This window comes from Lepidochelys olivacea (assembly GCF_965140295.1).
Source record: "Lepidochelys olivacea isolate rLepOli2 genome assembly, chromosome: 15".
Taxonomy (NCBI): domain Eukaryota; kingdom Metazoa; phylum Chordata; order Testudines; family Cheloniidae; genus Lepidochelys; species Lepidochelys olivacea.
Genome location: NC_140425.1, coordinates 30,621,147 through 30,642,437, shown reverse-complemented (window position 1 = coordinate 30,642,437; position 21,291 = coordinate 30,621,147). Strand labels below are relative to the sequence as shown.

At 49.1% G+C, this 21,291-nt stretch overlaps 1 protein-coding gene across 5 annotated transcripts in view; it reads left to right on the top strand.

Moving 5' to 3' along the window:
• Positions 1–21,291, top strand: part of CMKLR1 (chemerin chemokine-like receptor 1) — a 120,594-nt gene that overhangs the window by 91,165 nt on the left and 8,138 nt on the right. The window contains exon 1 of one of the 5 annotated variants that reach the window (XM_084649060.1): positions 460–564. The exons of 3 other annotated variants lie outside the window; for them this stretch is intronic. The gene's annotated coding sequence lies outside the window, so the exon portion shown is untranslated. Of the gene's footprint in view, positions 1–459; positions 565–10,710; positions 10,924–21,291 lie in introns of those variants that run through there. One more of the 5 variants, XM_084649062.1, reaches the window with a different exon arrangement.

Below are 21,291 nucleotides of genomic sequence, written 5' to 3'. Positions count from 1 at the left end.
ACAAACAAGAGGAAGTACTTTTTCATACAACGCACAACTAACCTGTGGAACTCATTGCCGTGTGATGGCCAAAAGTATAACTGGGTTCAAAAAAGAACTGGATAAGTTCAAGGGTGGATCATTCCATAATTGCCGTGTTCTGTGACTCCCCTCCCAACTCTGGAACCGGCCACTGTCAGAATCCAGATTCTGGACAAGATGGACCATTGTCTGACCCAGTACGGCAGGTGTGATGGGATGTTCCCACCCAGTCATGTTCAGAGGTGTCACAGTTCTCACCATGCCTATTTTCACTCTTGTGGACAGTTTTTTAAAAATTGAAATAGAGACACCACATCCTATTGCGAAATATCACTTCCTCCTGGTTTTTTCTTTTTCTTTTAGAAAGGAGAAGTGTTGACTTAGCTAAAAATCTATCAACTGTGTGTGCAGAAATTACAGAACCATGAGTCAGTTTCATATGTAACCCTAATTGTTCAGAAGTGCCGGACAGCTGTAATCCTGACTCAATTTGTATGTGGATTTAGAACTCTGAGATTACCCAATTGATCACACTCAGACCAGGTAAATATATCCCTATTTATAATCTAAATTCCTTCCTGATTATTCACAGGATTGCTTCTATCATTGGCTCTCTTGGATAGTGGGTGGGATCTAAGAGGGTACAAAGTGCAACAGTCAAATCCTGGGGAAATGCATTCTTTGCAGAGACTGTGCAGGAAAAGGTTTATGGCATTTGCTGTTACAAAGGGATGACAGGGAAACTCAACAGCATTGGCAGGTGCTGGTACTGCGGTGACGGTTCTGGAATGATTGAGGGGTGTTTTCCCCATGGTCGTTGTGAGAATGATTTTGCTGGTTAGTCAAGTTTCCCAAACTCAGATTCTTCAGAGAGTCTTTTCATCCTCTCTTTGTTATTCCAGCATCAGGGTCTCATTGTTAATGAATGATTAATTATAGAGGTAAAGTCTAATCCTGATGTGTGGGGATTTACATGCATCTAGTTCTGCAGCAGAAGGCTCTGTGCATGGAGCTTGCACATGGTGCATTGTACAGTCATCTCCTTGCATGTATCTTTCTGCTTGTGTGGGAGAAAGCTAGTTTGCTCACCCTGAAGTTTCTTACAGACTTTCGAAAGTAGGGCATAGAAGAGTCATTCTTTAGAAAGAGAGAAGGTGGAGAAACCTCGCCAGAGAAGCTAGATTGGAATAGTTATTCTTTTTGGTAGCACTGTCGCATCTTCATCGGGGGTGGCTTGGCAGCCTTGGTTAAAGCAGAACCAGATAGGTGCGTGCCTTGGATCAAAAGCCCATCCTCAAAAGTCTCCAGAGCCTTGAGAATGTCCCACAATGTTTATTTTCATTTTCACAAGTGGTCCTGCGAGTTCTTTTGGAAGTTGTGGGACTCTTGTGTGAAAGCCTAACCCCGTGAGCTCTTCAGCCCAAGTTCAGGGCCAAAGTAGCTCAGAAATGCCTCATTTCAGCTGCCGGATGCTCAGCTGAGCTGAATCTCTACAGCTGGTGAGAGTCACTCATCACGGCGCTGGATCCTTGTCCAGGGGTGATCTGCTTAGTAATTAACACTAATGGAGAAGAGGGATGTGATGATCCCAGACTGAGGCTTGTAACACACACAGTTCTTTGCACTGGATTGGATCTGGATCATGGCATTTTGCCAAAGCCCTGGCTATGGGGCAGCCTGCCGCCATCTTGACCCAAAAGGGACCCCAGGAAGCCAAATTTCTGCCATAGTTCCGAGGATTGCTTAGACTGCTCCACCTCTCGCTGGCCAGCTCTGAAGGCGAGTCTGGAGGTGGGGATCATATGTCCCTCTCTCCTCTCCCAAATCCTGTGGGGGGAATAGCATTTTAGAGGGGCATGAAAGGAGCAGCCTCTGCATTGCCTTGACAGCCAGGAGGCAAGTGTCCCCGTCCTTGTTTTTGGATGATTGGAGAGACTTCTTATGCGCTCCCCATGCGCCCTAGAGCCAGGGACAGGCAGGCCTGCGGTGACAGTACGTAGCTCTTTGCCTTTCCAAAGCACTCTGTATAGACTTTGGGCGACTCCCAGTTTGCCTGAGTCATAAACCAAAGCAGGACCTCCAGATCTGGCCCCCAATCCTTGAGGATCCTTTCGGAGTGAATTGTAGTGGGGGGAGAATGCCGTAGCTCAGAGACCAGGGATGGCCAGGCAGCAGAAAGCACCGGAGTTCTAGGCCCGGCGAGTGGCCCACCCAGCAGAACCGAGAGGCAGGGCATTGTTTTACCAGCTGCAGAAGGGTGGGGACTAGCGAGAGAACAGCAGAGCTTTTCTTTGCAGTGGTTTGGCAGTGGGAAGCCCCCCAGAGCAGCTGAGGAGGCTGCAGGCAGCTGGGAGATGCTCCCAGCTCAACAGAATTTCTCATGACTTGATTGTTCCTGGAGGGCCCAGCTCTCACGGGAATTTTTCACCTTGACAAATGGAGTCCCGGGGAGCTATACTGGGTGTCTGCTATAAAGGGAGACATCTCCCTCCCCCCCACCAAACAGTGACAGCCACAGGAATCCGCCCCCAAGCAGCCAAAAATACCACAGAGGATAAAAAGGCCATTTTCTTTTTTCATTTCTTTCTCCTCTGTCTCGGACATCCCTGCATGGTTTGCAACAGACCCTGCTTCCGATGCTCTGCTTGTCTCAGTAGCCAGGGTGCAGTGACGATATTGACTTGTGCTTGGCTCAGCCCCAGGGCAGGACTGAATTCCCCCCGGCTGCCCCTTCCAAATCTCCTGCAAGGCTGAAAGCCTGCGCGTAATTTCTTCGAGAAGCAGACTGGACTGAGTTCGTCACCTGAGCAATGATGTAGATGTGGTCAGGAAAATGGAAGCAGTCTGCATGCTGCTGCCGTTCCTTGCCAGCCTCACTGGAAGAGCTCAGAGGTCTGCACAGGGGCTGAGGCATGGGGGTGGGGGCATGCAGGTAGACAGGGAAAGAAAGGGGTATGTGGGCCGTGAAAATGGAATTGTGCCCACCCTTGCACGCAGCAATCTAAGGGGAGGATGACTCACTTTGGCGTCTACATTGAACTAGGCCATATCCCCGGCTGGCTCTGGCTTGTTACTGCTTCCAGGTGGCATCAGGGTCCGTGCGAGCACATCCAGGTTTGCAGGGTTGCCTCCTGATCGTTCAGCATTGTATACTCTCTTTGCACTGTGTCAAGGATGATGCAAGGGACGGGGTGGCGGAGAATCAGGCACTTGCTCATGAACCATCAGGGGGCATTTCCTGACTTCACTGTCTCCAGATGTTCCTGTAAATGTCCCGGGTCAATGAGCCGGTTCGCTAGAGTTTCATAGAATTTGGATTTCATAGAATCTCAGGGTTGGAAGGGACATCAGGAGGTCATCTAGTCCAACGCCCTGCTCAAAGCAGGGCCAATCCCAAATTTTTGCCCCAGATCCCTAAATGGCCCCCTCAAGGATTGAACTCACAACCCTGGGTTTAGAAAGCTAGTTCTCAGGGAAGCAAACAAGCAGCCACGGCGCTCCAGCACAGTGCCACCAAAGTCAGTCGGCATTTCCAAAGAATCCCTTCAGTGCGCCCGGAGCGCATCAGCGTGGTAGAACGGCACAACAGCTGGGCAGGGGTCTCGGTGAGCCGTGATTCCCAGCGAGACAGAGCCACGACGGTGACCCAGGCTCTATGAGCATTTACACAGTTAGCTCCTGAGCTAGAGGGCTGTCTGTGGGTGCTACAGAGTTAGAAACCAGTGAGACCCAGAGAGCTCGGAAGGGCTCAAAGGGTTTTGAAATGGGAAATGAACAAGTTTTGGCTGAAATTTAAGAGGTTTGGTCTGGATAAGCTCTTAAAAATTGGCTGGCTTACCCAGACCTTTTTGGTTTAGGATTTTCAGATGAGGATCAAAGATTGTTGTTTTTCTGCAAGCTCTCCAGTGCCTCCTCACTTGGCCCGCGCAGCATGGCCTGATGGCCCTGGCAGTAGATGTTCGTTTCTGCTGTTTCCTAATGAAGCCAGAGGTGCTGCAGAACGAACAGCAGCAGGAAGGCCCAGGTTCACAAGGCCCTTAAGCATGTCCCTGGCTTCGGCCCTGATCCTGCACCCTAGCAGTCAATGGGCGTTTTCTCGCTGACTTTAGTAGGAGCAGGACCGAGCTCTCTGAACCTGTCAGTTGCCTCATCTCATTGACTTCGGTGGTGCAACTTAACGTTAGGCACGTGCTGAAGTACCTTGCGGAATCAGGGCCTGTGGTAAAGTAGCCACCCTAACCTGCCCCCTCCTGACTGGCTGTAGCATTGCAGTGCCTTTTGCCTCAGTTTCCTCCACCTTCTTTTAGCCTATTCCAGATGTAGCAGAGCTCTGGCCCTCCAACCAGGTCACTTTACAGCATCCTGCCCCTTCCGGGGTCACAGAGCCCTTTATCCAAGTCCAGCACCAATGTATCCAACCCTTCCGCCGGGCTGGGCTCAGCGGGCTGCCACCTCTGTACGGGTGTCAATCTGCGGCTCTTGCTGCTCCCTGGTCCAATCAGTCCCTGCTCCAGGGGCTGGCACGCTCCTCCCTTTCCTCAAGGTTTCCGGCAGGCTCCAGATGGTTCAGGTTCCTACAGACAGGGCACTTCCCACCTGGTCTCCTCTCCCCAACTGAGCTCACACAGCTCTTGCTGGAGACAGGCCCTGCTATCCCTCAGCTGGGCTTCATTTCTAATTCATCCTGGTCCACTCTCCAGCTTCCCCCCCTGGCTGGTTAATTGGTCTACCAGGCCCAAATCCCCCTTTCACAACCTCTGAGGTAATCACTGCATCGTGGGGCCCCAAAGAGTTAATCAGACTTTCTCTGCACCCACAGCTGCTGGAGTTCAGTTTCAGGTTTTTGGAGAAAGGCCCAATTGGTTTAGTCTCACTGAAAACTTTGCCTGCATCTGGTATTTACTACATCCTTATTTACTTTATGGAGAAAGTAAATAAGGAAGTGTTCTCTATTCCTTCCCATAACACAAGAACTAGGGGGCACCAAATGAAATTAAGAGGCAGCAGGTTTAAAACAAGCAAAAGGAAGTATTTCTTCAGACAACATACTTTCCGCAGGATGTTGTGAAGGCCAAGACACTAACAGGGTTCAAAAAAGAACTAGATAAATTCATGGAGGATAGGACTATCAATGGCTATTAGCCAGGATGGGCAGGGATGGTGTCCCTAGCCTCTGTTTGCCAGGAGCTGGGAATGAGCGACAGGGGTTGGATCACTGGACAATTCCCTATTCTGTTCACTCCCTCTGGGGCACCTGGCACTGGTCACTGTCGGAAGACGGTATACTGGGCTAGATGGACCTTTGGTCTGACCCAGTGTGGCCGTTCTTATGATATATATGCTGATATTTACAGTTATACAGCACTGTAAGTGTGCAGAGCAGTGGACAATAAAATGAGCCCAAAGCTAAAACCCTGCTGCAGAGCAACTAGTGTCTAGCCAGACGAGCAGGTTAAAGAGCCCCAGACAACCACCTGGGATAAAGACAGAACAGACACCTGAGCTGGCAAGTTATGTCATTGGCATTTCAAGAAATCCATGGATTGCTGGGGGGCAGGAGGGATTGCTTTCTTCTCACTGTAAAACTCTGTCCATTAGGGCATTTGTCCTTGCTCCAAAGCATCAGGCAGTGGCCCCTAGATGTGAAATGATACCAGACTTCTTGGGCCAACAGTTGGATTTAATACGGCGACTCTGGTTTTTATGACATTCAGAAATAAAAACTTTGGCAGCAAACCATTACTTGGGGCAGATCTGCAGGAGTTTATTTCTCTCGGAATGGGACTCCGTTAGCTCAGTCACCAGCAGATAGCTGATCCCCAGCTGAGAGGATTCCTCAGACTCCGTATTTTCTAAGCATTGAAGCCTGCTCACTTTCTATGCCTGCCTCATAAGCCCTCTCCATCAGTGGGTTGACCCTGCCAGACTCTGAGCACTGTCTGCAGGATTTGGGATTGATGTTAGGTGCATTCGTGAAGGTAGCTGAGTGGCCAGAATAGCACTAGCTCTGCCCTCCATGTAAATCGCTACAACCTAATTGCAGCAAAGACCGCTGGCATTTGGAAGCAGAGTGGTCGCACCTACTTTCTGCAGCACGTGGTGGGGAGGACTAAAATGACCCTATGCTGGGGGGAGAGGCAGATATGCTGGAGGGTCAGGATAGGGTCCAGAGTGACCTTGACAAATGGGAGGATTGGGCCAAAAGAAATCTGATGAGGTTCAACAAGGACAAGTGCAGAGTCCTGCACTTAGGTCGGAAGAATCCCACCCACTGCTACAGGCTGGGGACTGACTGGCTAAACGGCAGTTCTGCAAAAAAGGACCTAGGGGTTACAGTGGTCGAGAAGCTGGGTATGAGTCAGCAGTGAGCCCTTGTTGCCAAGAAGGCTAACGGCATATTGGGCTGCATTAGTAGGAGCATTGCCAGCAGATCGACGGAAGTGATTCTTCCCTTCTGTTCGGCATTGGTGAGGCCACATCTGGAGTATTGTGTCCAGTTTTGGGTCCCCCACTACAGAAGAGATGTGGACAAATTGGAGAGAGTCACTAGGAGGCCGGTGAAGCACTGGAAAGGGTTACGTAGGGAGGTGGTGAAATCTCCATCCTTAGAACTTTTTAAGGCCCAGCTTGACAAAGCCCTGGCTGGGATGATTTAGTTGGGGTTGGTCCTGCTTTGAGCAGGGGGTTGGACTTTGAACTCCTGAGGTCTCTTCCAACCCTGATCTCTGATTCTTCTGTGAAAAGCAGCAACAATTTGCAGGAGAAAAAAGAGCATTTTATTGGCCTTTTTATTGGCTGCAGAATGCCAGGAGAGCCTAAAATTAATAGCAACCAGTATAAAAAAGAAGAAAAATGATAAAAAAAGATACTTTTATTATCTCAGAAACAGCCCTAGTCTCTCAGCCTTTCAGCACAGGGCAGACAGAAGCATAATAATAAATTGCTTCCTTTCCCCCCCAGACTCCCAAGAATTTCCCCTTCTTTTAAAATTAAATCTGTCAAATGAATATGGTGGAAATGGAAGCAAGAAAACAGAATTATGCCTCCATTAAATGGTTATTTTTAATGAGCCAAATGCTCAGCACCTTAATTTGCACTGAAGTCTATAGACCAAATCCAGGGTTCTTTACTCGGTTTGCCCGAGTCACAGACTTAGTACAAGCTGAATAAAGAGCTCAGGATTTGGCCCACCAGAAACGTGCCCTTTGAACATGAAGTGTGAGCTATAAGCACATCTGCCATCATGTCAGTGAGGCTACACTAGGGAGATGATAGTGGGCATTTGAAAGGACTGTCTTTCATAAGGCAAGTGGGAATCCTAGGCCCCAAGGCTTGGAAAGAGTTGTAAAATATGGAGTAAATAAGGGAACACCCAGAGGACAGCTGTCTATGCACATCAGAATGAGAGAAGCTATAGAACTAAAGGCAGTATGGTTCAGAGGTTACGGTGCTGGGCTAGTTCACTGTGTGGTGTTAGACAAATTGCTTAAACACTGTGCTTCTGTTTCTCTCTCTGTGGGATGGAGACTGTGATGGTTTGGACTTCCCTTCTGGGATGCCACCGGATGTACTGGGATTTCACTGAGCCTCTCTTGGTCAACCAGCCAAGGTTCGCTGTCCCTGCTTTGCTGAATTTGGCTCTCCAGCCTCTTGCAGCACACACACAGGTAGGGCCACACCCTGCTGCAGACGCAGACTGAAGTCAGCTCTGTGTGAGAGGACTCCCCCAGCACTCATATGCACACCCTTTTTGGGAGATAAACCCAGACTAATACTGTCTTACACTGTATAGAAAAATCTGCACAGCGCAAGCTCATAAAAATCCGCCCTCTTCCTCAATGTGAAGAGGGATGTGCACAAATTCTTGCCCCCCCAGTTAGAAATGACATACACTGGGTTTTAATGTAAACAAGAAATAAGTTCATTAACTACAAAGGGTGAATTGTAAGTGGTTCAAGGGATAGCAAACAGACAAAGCAGATTACCTTAGTAAATAAACAAAAACCGCAGATTGATCTTAACATACTAGATAGGCAGGATACAAATTAACAAATTCTCACCCTGAGTGACACAAAGGTGGTGGATTCTTAAGGCACAAGTAGCCTTGGCTTTCCCAGGTTTTCTTACACAAGCTAAAGCTGGGACCATCACTTCCCACAGTTCAGTCTTTGTTCCTCAGGTGATTTCAGGTGCGTTGTTGTAGGGAGAGTGAGGACCCCTCATGTTGTCATTGTCCCTCTTTTATATCTTCCCCCCACTTGCTGGAAAGCTTTTTTGCTGTGACCTGTGTCAAACAGTTCCCATTGTGTAGAGCTATCTCTGAGAGGTTTCTATTGCACACAGTTTCTGGGGTGGTCCTTGTGCTTGTGTGCATTTCTTCAATAAGCCACTAACATTGTTTGGCCTCATCCAACGTAGCCCATTTGAAATACAGAGACATGGTCAATATTCCCAGCTTCAGATACAGAAATGATACAGGCATACAAATTCGACAAACACATTCAGTAAATTATAACCTTTCCAATGATATCTGACAAGACCCATCTTGCATAAAGTATAACTTAGTTATACCACAGTCCTATCGTAATCACGTTTCCATAAAGCATCTGGGGTGTCATGTCACAGAAACAAGGATACTTCCCAAGCATTGGAAAGCCCCTGGAGATTCTTGGAGGGGAAGCACTGGGCAGACATTCTTATGACACCGTTTTAGACTGACGTGTGTGTGTGAAATGTGGTACCACGCGAACTGTGGGGGCCCAGTTCCACTAGGCCTAGCAACCAGCTCTTCACATTGTGTCCGTCTCTGGGACTGCACCAGAATCATTACCTTCTAAAGGACTGGACGCTTCAGCCCACTTCCAGAAGGTCCTGGGCTGTAACGTTAGGGTCCAGATTGGGCCCCTCCAAAGTCCAAGGGATGCTCAGAGCCACAGGTTGGGTTCTGGCCCAGCTCTGCCCACTATTTGTGTTCCCATTTATCTGTGCAGTGCTGGGCTCTGTCTGAAACGAGAAGCCTAGGTCACCATAGTAACCATGAGCATGCCATTTTCAGCCTGAATGGACCCCTCCCCTCCGCGCTCCTCACTCCGAGAGAGAGCCCGGCATGTAAGAGTCACCGCTGTAGCAGGAACCTCTCTCAGAGCAAAATGGCTGCCCCAGTGTTTAGAAACAGAGACGGTGCAGTGCATGGAAAGCATCGCCGTCTCATGGATGCATGTACGGCCTTTGTTATGCGATCACACCAATGTTCCCCAACACCGGCTCTCCATTGTCTACGGCGTGTTGTCAGTTGGTTTGATTGCTAGCCGCCATTTCCCAATGCTCTGCGTCAATAATACCTTGTCTAAAACCTCTTTTGGGGCATATTCCTTTTGCCCGCCTTGTGCCCTGCTCCCCCCTGCTGGTTCACCCTAGGGCAATCGTTTCAATATATGCTGTTCCCAGAATCTACCTGTCCGTCTAGGTGCATCTTCGTCAGTATTGCCTGTACGGCAATGAGAGGAGATCCCTGACCTGCTCTCTGGACAAAGAATTGCAATGCAGGAAGGGCTGGGAGAGGCTGTCTAACTCTCGTGTATTGCCTACTCCTTCCTTAGAATGAGTCCATAGGCTTCCAGCGGTAGGGGCCTGAATGGTTACAACGCACAGAGGCGTCACACGCAAGGGACCCTGGGATATTCCAGGATGAATCAGTTCCAGAACGCAGATCCCAGGTGCTGGAACTGTCCCATCTGGGTCTACCCCTTTGGTAATGACTGATGCAGCGTGGGGATGGACAAGCCATCGCTGAGATTTGGCACCGGCAGCCAAATCTCCCATCCGTGTTGTGTGTGTATTACGGGCACCTGCGTGGGTGAGCTGCCAGAGCTCACATTGGTGCCTGCATCGTTATTCACCTCCCTGACTTGCTGAAGTCTCCTGGGAGTTTCAACACGTGTTTCTCTCATTGAGCGCTGGACTCTGTCTCCAGGGAGGGAGCGTTACACGTAGCATCCGCGGCGTACCCCATGGCATCACAGCACAGGGCAGAGTTTATTGCACCTGCAATCCGAACCGTGTTTGAGGTTAAACAGGGCTATTTCCTCGCAGCTTGCAAGCTCCCCCGAGAGAGGAATACTTGCTCCATCTGTGAGCCTGGCAGTGGGCAGCACTGCTCACTGACTGGTGTTCATCCAGGGACGTTCAAAACAACCACCAACCCTGACGTCTTTCCAGCTGGCAGACAGGAGGGTTGGGAGGATCGAGAAGTGCTCAGCGGCTGCTGGCTGTGGCTGCACTTGGAGACGGGTGGGGCTGGCTGGTTCTCCCTTCGCTAGCAAGTGTTCCCGGGCAGGGAGCATATGGAGATTTAAAGCCTCCCAAATCAGAGCGGGCGCAGCATCAGGACCTGTTCTGCCTAGATAAATTGAACGAGTCCTATTTTGTGCCTCCCTCGTAAATCAGGTCCTCCGTGGGCGAGATGGGCTTTCCAAGGCTGCCTTGTTCATTTATTGTTGATGTTTGCAGAGGCCCGGTTGCTAGTTCCGGAGCGAGTTCGTTGCCACCAGAGCAATCTAATTACGGGTTGGAGTCAGCCGGCGAGGGGGCCAAGAAAGGGTGGCTCTCCAGCTATTGGGTGGGCCGGCCGAGCAGCCAGGCCGGGTGAGGAGAGCCAGAGCTGCCTTAATCAGAGTCCCCTCTGGATCCCTGGGGCCTAGGACTAGACGGGGAGCAGCTCTCTGGCAGAGGTGCAGGGAAGGAGACCGAGTGCTGGGTGGGCTGTGAAGAGAACCACAGCACTGAGCTCCTGCAGCTGGAATGCGAGAGAGACACTGAAGCGGGGGTGTGGGGGGGTCCTTCTCCTCCCATGCAGCGGCCGCAGCACAGAGGCAGGGGAGCACCTGGCCAGCCCGCGAGCAGGTACGGCTTCAGCACACCTAACCAGCACGCGCCTTTGAGTTGGGTGAAGTCAGAGGAGTGGGTCGGCGCTGGGGGAGTGCGGTGGTTCAAACACAGCCTGGCAGGCAGGAGCCCAGGGCGCTCTCCTGGATCCTGACACTGACTCGCTGTGCGAGTTTGGGCCGATCTCAGCACCTCAGTTTCCCCATCTGGAGAAGGGGATGGTGAGACTCACCCCCCCGCTTTGAGGTGCTCAGACCAAAAGGGCTTGGCACAAAGTGCAGTTGTTACTTGTTTGGCTGGCCCAAAGCACTCATTATCTTCGGTCTTTCCCTCTGCGTTTCTCCTGCCTGCAGGGTCATTTGCGATGGGGGCGGAGACAAGCGGCCATTATTTCAACAGCGTGAAACTAAGAGACTCAGAGGGCCCTAAAGTCTTCACTAACCATGGTGCATTGGAGCCTGATTCTTTCCCATCGCTCTCAGTTCTCTCATCAGCCAATTCCCCCTTCTCCAGTGCCCTCCCTTCCATAGGACCATGCTCTCTGCTCCTTGGCCATGAGATTTCCTGCCACTTACCTATCTCTCAGAGGCGGGTATGTCCCCTGACACCTGTGTGCAACCCCTTGTGGGTCACAGCCCCCAGACTGAGAGCTCACGGCCTAACTAATATGATTAGCCCCTAGTCCAGCAATTGGGTCTGTGGGAGTGGTCCCTTGTGGGTCCAATGGGAGGACTGGAGCCTTCGATTTGCTGGTGGTGAGGTGGTGACATGAAGCAGAACTGGGCAGGCATTCAAACTCCACTGGCTCAGCGAGCCTTGAAGGACCAGAGTTTAGATAACATACGACCCTCACAGAGTGACAGTCAGGTCTTGTTTTCATACTCAGTATTGATAATTACTGCAATATGCGACTGGATAAGGGACTGAAACATACAACACTGATGTCAATGCATCTGAATGCCCCCAATAAAGCAGCGGCCTTCCCTAAGTTCTTTGCATCTCCCAGACCGGCAAATGTGACCGAAGCAGGTAGGAAACGCTCCCCATCTCTCATTCCTTTGCTTTTAATCTCCTACGTGTTCTTCAGGGGGCTGCACAGTGGCCTCAGAGGACCATGGCATTGCACGGGGCACTGGAGTGGCATACTCACCAATCAGTGCTGAGCTCTGAGCCTGGCAGAGGAAATCGGGAGTTGCAGGGTTTAATTAATGCCTGGTTCAGGTACTTCTTGGAAGGGAAATAGCCACTGCCTGCCTGCTGGTCGCTGATGCTGGAGCATCGGGACGGAGCAGTTTGGAAGGCAGGGGGCGGGTGCAGGCAGGGCCCATGTGACAGCCCAGCTGTTGAGGAAGGACCGGTGGACTTTGTTAGTGAAACATTGGCCATTTTCCTACTTGGCCCCACTGAGCTCCCCTACCACAATGGGCAGGATTTCAAGGGAACATCCTTATTTTCCTCTCTCACTGCCCCTATTTACAGCTGTCAAGCTAGAAATGGGTCTGCCTCAGAGCCCCCACCCAAACTTTGGACCTGGAACTCAATATGAACGTTGGAACTCAAGCCACTGGCTGCTTGAACACCAGGACTAAGCACTGTGAGCTTTATCATATCTCCCTAAAGAGGGCACTTATATTGCCCCGGTCACTGCAGTAGCTTAGCTCTGCACAGCACCCCTGTGCATTGGGGAAGCCTTACCATCCCCTGGTTCTAGGCAGGGATCTGAGGCACAGAGAACATAAGAATGGCCATACTGGGTCAGACCAAAGGTCCATCCAGCTCAGTATCCTGTCTATTGACAGTGGCCAATGCCAGGTGCTCCAGAGGGAGTGAATCTAACAGGTAATGATCAAGTGCCATCCATCCTGCCATCCATCTCCACCCTCTGACAAACAGAGGCTAGGAACACCATTCCTTACCCATTCTGGCTAATAGCCATTAATGGACTCAACCTCCATGAATTTATCCAGTTCTCTTTTAAACCCTGTTATAATCCTAGCCTTCACAACCTCCTCAGGCAAGGAGTTCCACAGGTTGACTGTGCACTGTGTGAAGAAGAACTTCCTTTTATTTGTTTTAAACCTGCTGCCCATTAATTTCATTTGGTGGCCCCTAGTTCTTATATTATGGGAACAAGTAAATAACTTTTCCTTATTCACTTTCTCCACACCACTCATGATTTTATAGACCTCTATCATATCCCCCCTTAGTCTCCTCTTTTCCAAGTTATGTGAGAGAGATCACATAACTCATTAGAACAGTCGATGGGAGAGCCAGGAATTGAGCTCACCTCTCCTAAGTCCCAGCCCAGAGCTCTAAGCACAAGGACATCCTTCCCGTCTCTGGCCTGTCTATTTGATCTATTTTGGGCCCCATGCTGCTCAGTGTCTATTTAGCTATCAGTATGCTATTCATGTCCAGAGTGCTGAAGGACCCATCTCTATTTCACATGTTGGCCCAGCCGTCAGAAAGCTGCTCACACACTTCACTTCCAACACAACACAGGGGCGCAGTTAGCTGGAGACTCTGGAGAGTGGTCGCTTTGGATGAGCTATTACCAGCAGGAGAGTGAGTTTGTGTATGTGGTTTTTGGAGGGGGGTGGGGGGGGTGAGAAAACCTGGATTTGTGCTGGAAATGGCCCACCTTGATTATCATACACATTTTAAAGAGAGTGGTCACTTTGGATGGGCTATTATCAGCAGGAGAGTGAGTTTGGGGCGGGGGGGGGGGGGCGGAGGGTGAGAAAACCTGGATTTGTGCTGGAAATGATGATCACTTTAGATAAGCTATTACCAGCAGGAGAGTGGGGTGGGAGAAGGTATTGTTTCATGGTCTCTGTGTAATGTCTTTTGCAGTTTCCACAGTATGCATCCGATGAAGTGAGCTGTAGCTCATGAAAGCTTATGCTCAAATAAATTGGTTAGTCTCTAAGGTGCCACAAGTCCTCCTTTTCTTTTTGCGAATACAGACTAACACGGCTGTTACTCTGAAACCTGTCTATGCTATATCCCTATAATTCAGAGGTCAAAAGAACATCCTGTCATTTAAATGAATTGTAAACACAGAATATCTCAGTATTCGTCTCTCTTTTACATGTATAGCAAATCATCTGTGAATGGTGGAGGAACAAGCAAATTGCCTTATGTTAATTCTATAGCTAAGTACCAGTGATGGACCTCCTTCAAAGTCATCCTAATTACCTTTTGAACTCCAACTTGGCAAAAGATATGAAATTGTATAAAAGATCCTTGGGTCCTGATTCTGTCATCTCAGATCAGCTTAGGCTTCATCAGGAGGAGTTTGAGTCACAAGACTGAGGTCCCAGTTATGCTGGGATGCCCTGAATATGAGATTTGGACATTGGACTATAACCTATGAACTATTTCTGAAAGAACTCTTAGCAACTGCAAAGCTCACCATCTCTGCTCTGAATCTGCTCCCACGTGAATTGAACTCATATCTGTAGGTATATTGATCTTTTAACAATATTCTCTCTTTTGCTTTCTAATAAAGTTTAGTTTAGTTAATAAGAATTGGCTGTATTTGAGTAAGATCTGGAATATTCATTAACCTGGGAGGTGATGTGTCCGATCCTTTGGGATTGGTAGGACCTTTTCTTTTATAGGATGAAATAAGATTTTCAGAAACCATCATATTTGACTTAGGTACCTGGATGGAGGCCTGAGGCTGGATCACTTTAAGGGAACTGCGTTGTTTGGACTTCTGAGTAACCAGTGAGGTAATAAAGAAGCTGTTTTAGCCTGGCTTGGTAAATCTAAGTATTGGAATGTCCACCAGTTTTGGGGGATTGTCTGCCCCATTCTTTGCAGTTCACCCTAATGGAGTAACCACAGCTGGCTCCCCATTAGGACCCCAGTCACAGTACGGCGGTAATTTTAGGACACAGAATGTGCGTGGCGTTCTGGCCCTACACTAATAGAGGCGTCTCCATCCATGCCACACAGATTCTGCTCGGAGAGCCGGGTTTTATATCCTTGCTTCACTGCTAGGATTACAAACATTCCTTCCATAGAGCCATGATGCTGAGCACATAAATCAGCCATATGCAGGCACTGTGCAGCCTTATCTCTGCTCTGGAAAGGAATGATTTTAGAAAACAAACGGAGTGGCGGGTTGAGTGTATCGGGGAAGATAAACAGGCTTTCTCTGAGAGCTGCTTGGTGGCTGGTTCCTGGTGGAGTGAAGGGATGGTGGGAGAAGATGTCACAGAATATAATGTGACCCACTGCTCTTAGGCCGGGTTTCCTAGACCTGGGTGTGAGTTCCATCACTGAGCTCGGGGCTGAGGGACCAGCTCCTGTAGAAAGGAACCTGTCCCCCGGACAAACCTTTCTGAGGGTTGTAACAAATCGGGATGCCCCTATCCCAGGTTATTTGTCCTCGGAGATGGTCCCAAAATAACACCCCCGCCCCAGGTTTAAACACCCTAGAGCTTTGGGGGAGAATAAATTCCTACCTGGGTTTGCACTGACGCCGAGCCTTTCCCTCTGTCATGGGTCAAACTGCAGATTTCATCACCCTCTAACTTTCAAGCTCTCCCCTCTTATTTCACATCTTCCCCGGCACTTGTGGGCTCTCTATTTAATATATTCCCTCCCCCCGCCCCTACCCATCTTATCTCTCTGCCCAGCTTCCTGTTTGCAGGCAGGCTTTGCTCAATTCTCCTTTCCAGGCTTAGCTATTAGGAGAGAGATCAACTGGAAGGAAAGGCAGTTGCAGAGTGGAAAGACAGTCCCCAGGGAAGTGGTGGAGGCAACCCTCTCCCCGCAAGGGATAGCGAGAAGGCATTGGCGGGAAGGATGCAGGTGACCTGCCAATTGCATGGGCTGAGGTTAGGTTACCCGAGTGGTCAGTCTTTGATTCATGGCTTCTTCCCTTATGGGAGTTCAGCGTAAAAGGGCCCTGACTTTGCAAGATGCAAGACTCAACTCTTGAGGCTTTTTCCAGCTAGAGCACTGACATGTGGGGCATGGAGCTGAGCCCAGAAGATGGGCTGAGGAGTAGCCCAAGAGGGGCAGAAGAATCATTTGTTTGTTTGGCCTTTTAGTTAGACTTGTGTTACCCTGGCAGGGGACCTGGCTGGAGGACGAGGCCCCAGAAGTTGCAGAGTGATGCAGAACCAGAATGGCAGACAATAGGGGGCGCTAGAGTAGAAGAACCTCTGCAATGCCTTAAGGGTTTAAGGGGGCGCTCCTGGGTAAGCCCCTCCCAATACCATTAGGCTTAACTTTGAGCATGTGTTTGCATCCCATTAAAATTGAGCATGTATGTAAGTGCTTTCCTGAATCAAGGCCATCGATTCTACAGCCTCAAGAAGTTTGAGTCATTCGGCTGATGGTCATTTAACCCTTGCGAACGTCCATTCCAATATTCTGCAGCAAGGGTTCTTAACACAGTAATAATGTCAGTGCAACATATTGTTCTTTTACTGCAGTATTTCCCTTAATAAGGGAGCATCTGATCTTTCGGTGCTTCTATATCCCTGAACAATTATCCCTGTCAGAGGTTTGCCTGTTGCTAATATAAACATAACTCCTGTTGTTAATCAACTGCATTGCCAGGGATACGAATAAAAGGAATCATTACAGAGGATGAGATTATTGCTGGAAACTCTGGGTCTGTTGTTTTAACGTATAAATGATATAATTGAAGCATCAATGACAGAAAAGTCTGAGCCAGTGGGTGTGAGAGAAGGAACAACTTCCAGGCCCAAGGCTGACGACAAAACTATTTTCAGGCCCATGTCTGCTCCAGCCATGTCTCCGGCTGTCTTTTATTAATGCTGGCAGAAGCACAGGAGGTTGGCAGGACTCCACTAACCAAATGTTCCCCAAACATCTGTCTGCGATTTCCATTACTCACAGAACTGGACTGGTCCCTTAGCCAATTTCATGTCTGCCAGCAAAACTTGTGAACATGCAAAATCTGGCTCGAATGTCAGTACTCTGTGGGCAGATTTTCCAGTCTGTGGGTGGAAGGCTGGGTCTGTGGTTGCAGATGTCGGATAGAGAGGATTACGGAGAGGAGCCGTGAGATTAGCTCTGTGATACTGCTAGTTATGAGAAAAGGAAAAAACTGAAGTAGAAGAAATGTCTAACAGGCTCACGAGTGAAGCTCAGGTCGCAAAATACTGCGGGGCTGACCCCAGAGTGCTTTACTCGGTGTTTCCCCAGTATTCAGTCAAGGGCTCCTGCTGAAATCCACAGGAGTTTGTCTAGGTAAGGAACTCCGTCTTGGCTATCAGGATTTAGCCTGGGGTTAGGGACAGATCCAGACTGTCATTGTCCTCAGCGCCTGTGGATCAGGCCTTTAACTAGCCATGTGCCTTGCTTGAGATCCATCGTTCAATAAAGCACCAGAATTGTGGGGCTGAGGGGACATGCTGGACCGGCAGCTCTGGAGGTGGAGGTCCTCTCTCTGCAGGACACGCACCGCAGGGCAGCACAAGTTTCTCTCACACCCGCGGGCTGGTGCTTGGCCGGGAAATCAGATTTCGGCTGGGCAAAAATGGGGGTCACCTGTTGGCAGAAAAAATAGACTTTCTCTGTTTCGAAAGCTCAGACTATGGAGACAGCATCGTCGTAAAGGCTCTGGGGAGTGCCCCAAAGCAGCATTTTGCTGTCGGTGAAGAATTTGCCCACACAGCTCAGCCCGGAGTTGCTCTTGCCTTTCCGCAAGCTTGTCGTGGCTTTCTCTAAGATGCATGTCAGGAGACGCTGATTGCCCTGAAGGACGAGTGTGCAGGGCATAGTGGTTTCTCTCCTTCCCCATGGCCAGATTCTGCCCTTACCTTTGCCAGGGTAAATAGGGAGGTGCTCCATTGACTGCAAGGTAGTTGCTTCAGCTATGCACAGAGTAACTGCACTCTGACCCTCTCCCCTGCTTATAACCAGGGCATCTCTCTCTGCCTGTTCCTGTGGACGCACATTCACCCAGGGATCAGACAGGGTGTGCTGCAGTAGAAGTCTCCCTGGTGAGCTCTCTGCTGCCCTCCACATACCATAGTCATTTGGTACGCACCATCGTACCCTCAGATCCCACAGTCAGACTCCCAGGACTGGCCTTTCTTTGCTGCCTGCGTGACGGCCCTTCCAGCTGCATTTACATAGAACAAACTGGAACACCCAAGACCCGTGTGACTAGCAGGGTGTGTATACCAGGATATACCTTGCGTAGTACTTTAAAGGTGGGATCCTGAAATTAACTGTAATAACTCCACTTTCTGCTGCAGCACACCCCCTTGGACCACCTAGCCACGGCCAGCACCACCGCCACAAAGGCCCACGCGCCAGCCAGGGCAGCGCAAACCCCAAAAGTCTGATTTAAAAAAAATACCATCACGCAACCCAATAGAGGTGTGTGTGTGGAGATCCCAACAGCTCGTCTGTGACCTCTTAGTGGTGAGTGTCTCATGGACAGGGCTGCACAAAGGGTCTGGCTTGAACCAGCACAAATCAGCACAAACCTACAGTGACCAGCCCAGGTGCATGAAGGTTTGTGAGGAGGTGACACGTGTGTGCGTTTTATTTGTCACCTGTACACCAGGTGTCTGCACCCTGCCGTTCTGTAGCCTGGAATGGCTTGTCATTGCCCACTCAGTGGGTGCCTGGCTTGAACAGAGTGTCTGGTGATGGTCTGAATGCACTGGTAACCCTTGGGAACACAATGGACAAATCCATGGTCTGATTTAGACAGACAAATGGACACACACACAAGTGAAACAAATGAATGAAGCTATGCACAGAGTTTCTGCCCCTGTGTGTGTATAGACAGAGACACAGACACAAGTTAGATCTCTATGCAGGCAGCCGGCTAAGACATTTGAAAACACCTACTTATATATTCCAACCTTCACTTAGAATTTTTAGCATCACCTGTTACTTTAGCAGAAGCTCATTGAATGCATCGGCCTAAACCTGTTCGCTTCTTTGTATGTGTCTCTCTGGGGCTATCTGATAGTGAAGTGGCTTTTCAGCTGTCGAAGGCTCAATGTTCTCCAGCCTATAGTAATTATTAAATGGCTTTGAACCGCTCCCTGCTGCAAGCTATCATCCTCTGATGCCGAGGACAGAGACATACTGTGCAGTGCCAAATGATGGGGAATGCTTCCGTGATTGCCACTGTAAACGCAGCTATTTAGATAATACGAAAAAAATATTTTCCGGCTAATTTCTTGGATTCTGCCTCTGCTCAGCTCAAGTTTCTACAATCTGCACCAGTTTATATCTAACTCTTTCTCGGGGTGAGCTGTCGAAGGATTTGTCACTAGGCATATGGTTTAAAATGGAGTATACAAACTAGGTATGTGGCTATTTTATTGCAATAACATTTGCGGTTGGAATACACAGTGTACACAGACCCAAGGTGGCCATCTGTACAGGGGTGAACTTCACCCTAGAAGATTAATTTAGAATGCCACACTCCTTGTTGCAAGCAAATTACCAATCAGCACAATGGTCCCAGTACAAAGCCTTCCTTTTTCTCCATCTCCGTGTGTCAGTCATGTCACATGTGCACACAGCCATGCCCAAACCAGTGCACCAGCTGAGCCGAATGGGTGCACCCGCCGAACAGGCTTGTCTATGTCAGTCATTCCCACCCGATTATGCCAGCTACCCCAGTCCAAGGCACTGCCCATCCCAGAGGGCGTCAACCAGTCATCCTGGGCTGAGCATTGTGGGAGCATCCTGACCTGGGGTTCCCAGTTACCCCTGCATGAGCACACCAGCTGTCCCAGTCTGAGTGTGCTAATCTCCCTGGTCTGAATACACAGACAGACCCAGGCTGATTCTGGATCATACACTGCTTCTGCTTTAGACCAGAACAGCAAAGAGCCAGATAATGGTGGCTGCTGGTTTATACTCACATGCTGTTACTCCTTAGATAATCACTTATTCCAAGAGGGCTTGCATTACATAGTCACTAGAGATGGTCGACAATTGTGCAGCAACGATTTTTTTGATCGAAAATGACATTTTTGGGTCTAAATGCACCTTTCTTTGGGAAATGTCCATTTCTGACAACTGCAAATTTTCAGTTGTCAAAAAACAACAACATTTTTGGCTTGCAGTTATACAACAAAATGCTGAAACATTTTTGCAGAAAATTTTTGACAAAAATGAAAATATTTCCATATTCTTTGAAATTTTTCACAGGAAAAACTCCAATTTCCTGACCAGCTGTAACCACTATCCACTCTAAGAGGATAATCAACTCATGCTTTATGCCATCAGCTGGTAACTGCATGGGTCAGGGAGTGGTTGCCCCTTTGGCCTGAGTGGTTAGTCAATATATGGGGCCTTGCAGGGTTGTTTCCATTTGGATGAGGAATCAGTGATACAAGGCAGGTATTTTCTTTGTGTAGCATTGTTTGTTTTCAAAGAACACAAATGAAGTCCTGTTTCTCCGAACATAGTAGAAACAAACAAGAGCAGGCAGTTTCTTTGCTCAGAAATCTCCCAGTCTGACACTCCAGTGAACTCTGTGCCCAAGAAGCTCTATCTCTTTGCTTCCTCTCTGGGTCATGCTCACTACTCCGTCTTCTGTTTCCAACACCCACAGGCAGCAATCAAATATCCTATCCCCTGAGTTTGCATCCAGGAAATCCCTCAGTCCACATGGCTTAGCTCTGACCTGCCAGGCAGCCTAGTCCTTGGGTGGTAGCATTTATTGTTTGCAGTTGTCTTTACAACATAATGGGGTTTGATTGCTCCTTCTACTGAGCCTGAAGGAAGATCCTTGGCCACCCATTGGCCTTAATGAGGTCTGTGACTTCTTTTGAATCCCAGAATCCACTGGTAGCAGCCATTAGCATCTTTCAGCATAGCAGTATCTTTCTCTCCACATATGAAACATTGCAGAACTGACCAGGAGGATATAGGTTTCCTCTTCCTCTGAGAGCATCAGTTAGTTTCCACCAGGCTGGGTCCTGGGGCTGAAGGACTGATTCCATAGGGCTCATCTTACAGATTTTTCAGAAGCCAGTGAGATGCCTTTCCTGGGATATATTCACGCTCACCTCCACCTGCAGTAGCATGGAAGGGATTATCTCCCATTGCTATCTTCATGAGACCAGTCTGACAATGGTCATCACCTGTGCTGAGGGCTGTTATAAGGGGATGGGGATTAATTGTTCTCCACATCCACTGGAATTAGGGCAAGAAGTGATGGGCTTAATCTGCAGCAAGGGAGACTTTCTAATTGTCAGGGTAGTTAAACTCTGGAATAGCTTCTAAGAGAGGTTGTGGAATCTCCGTCATTGGAGGCTTTTAAGAACAGGGTGAAAAACACCCATCGGGTTTACTTGGTCTTTCCTCAGTGCAGGGGCCTGGACTTGATGACCTCTCCAGGTCCTTTTTAGGCTGAGA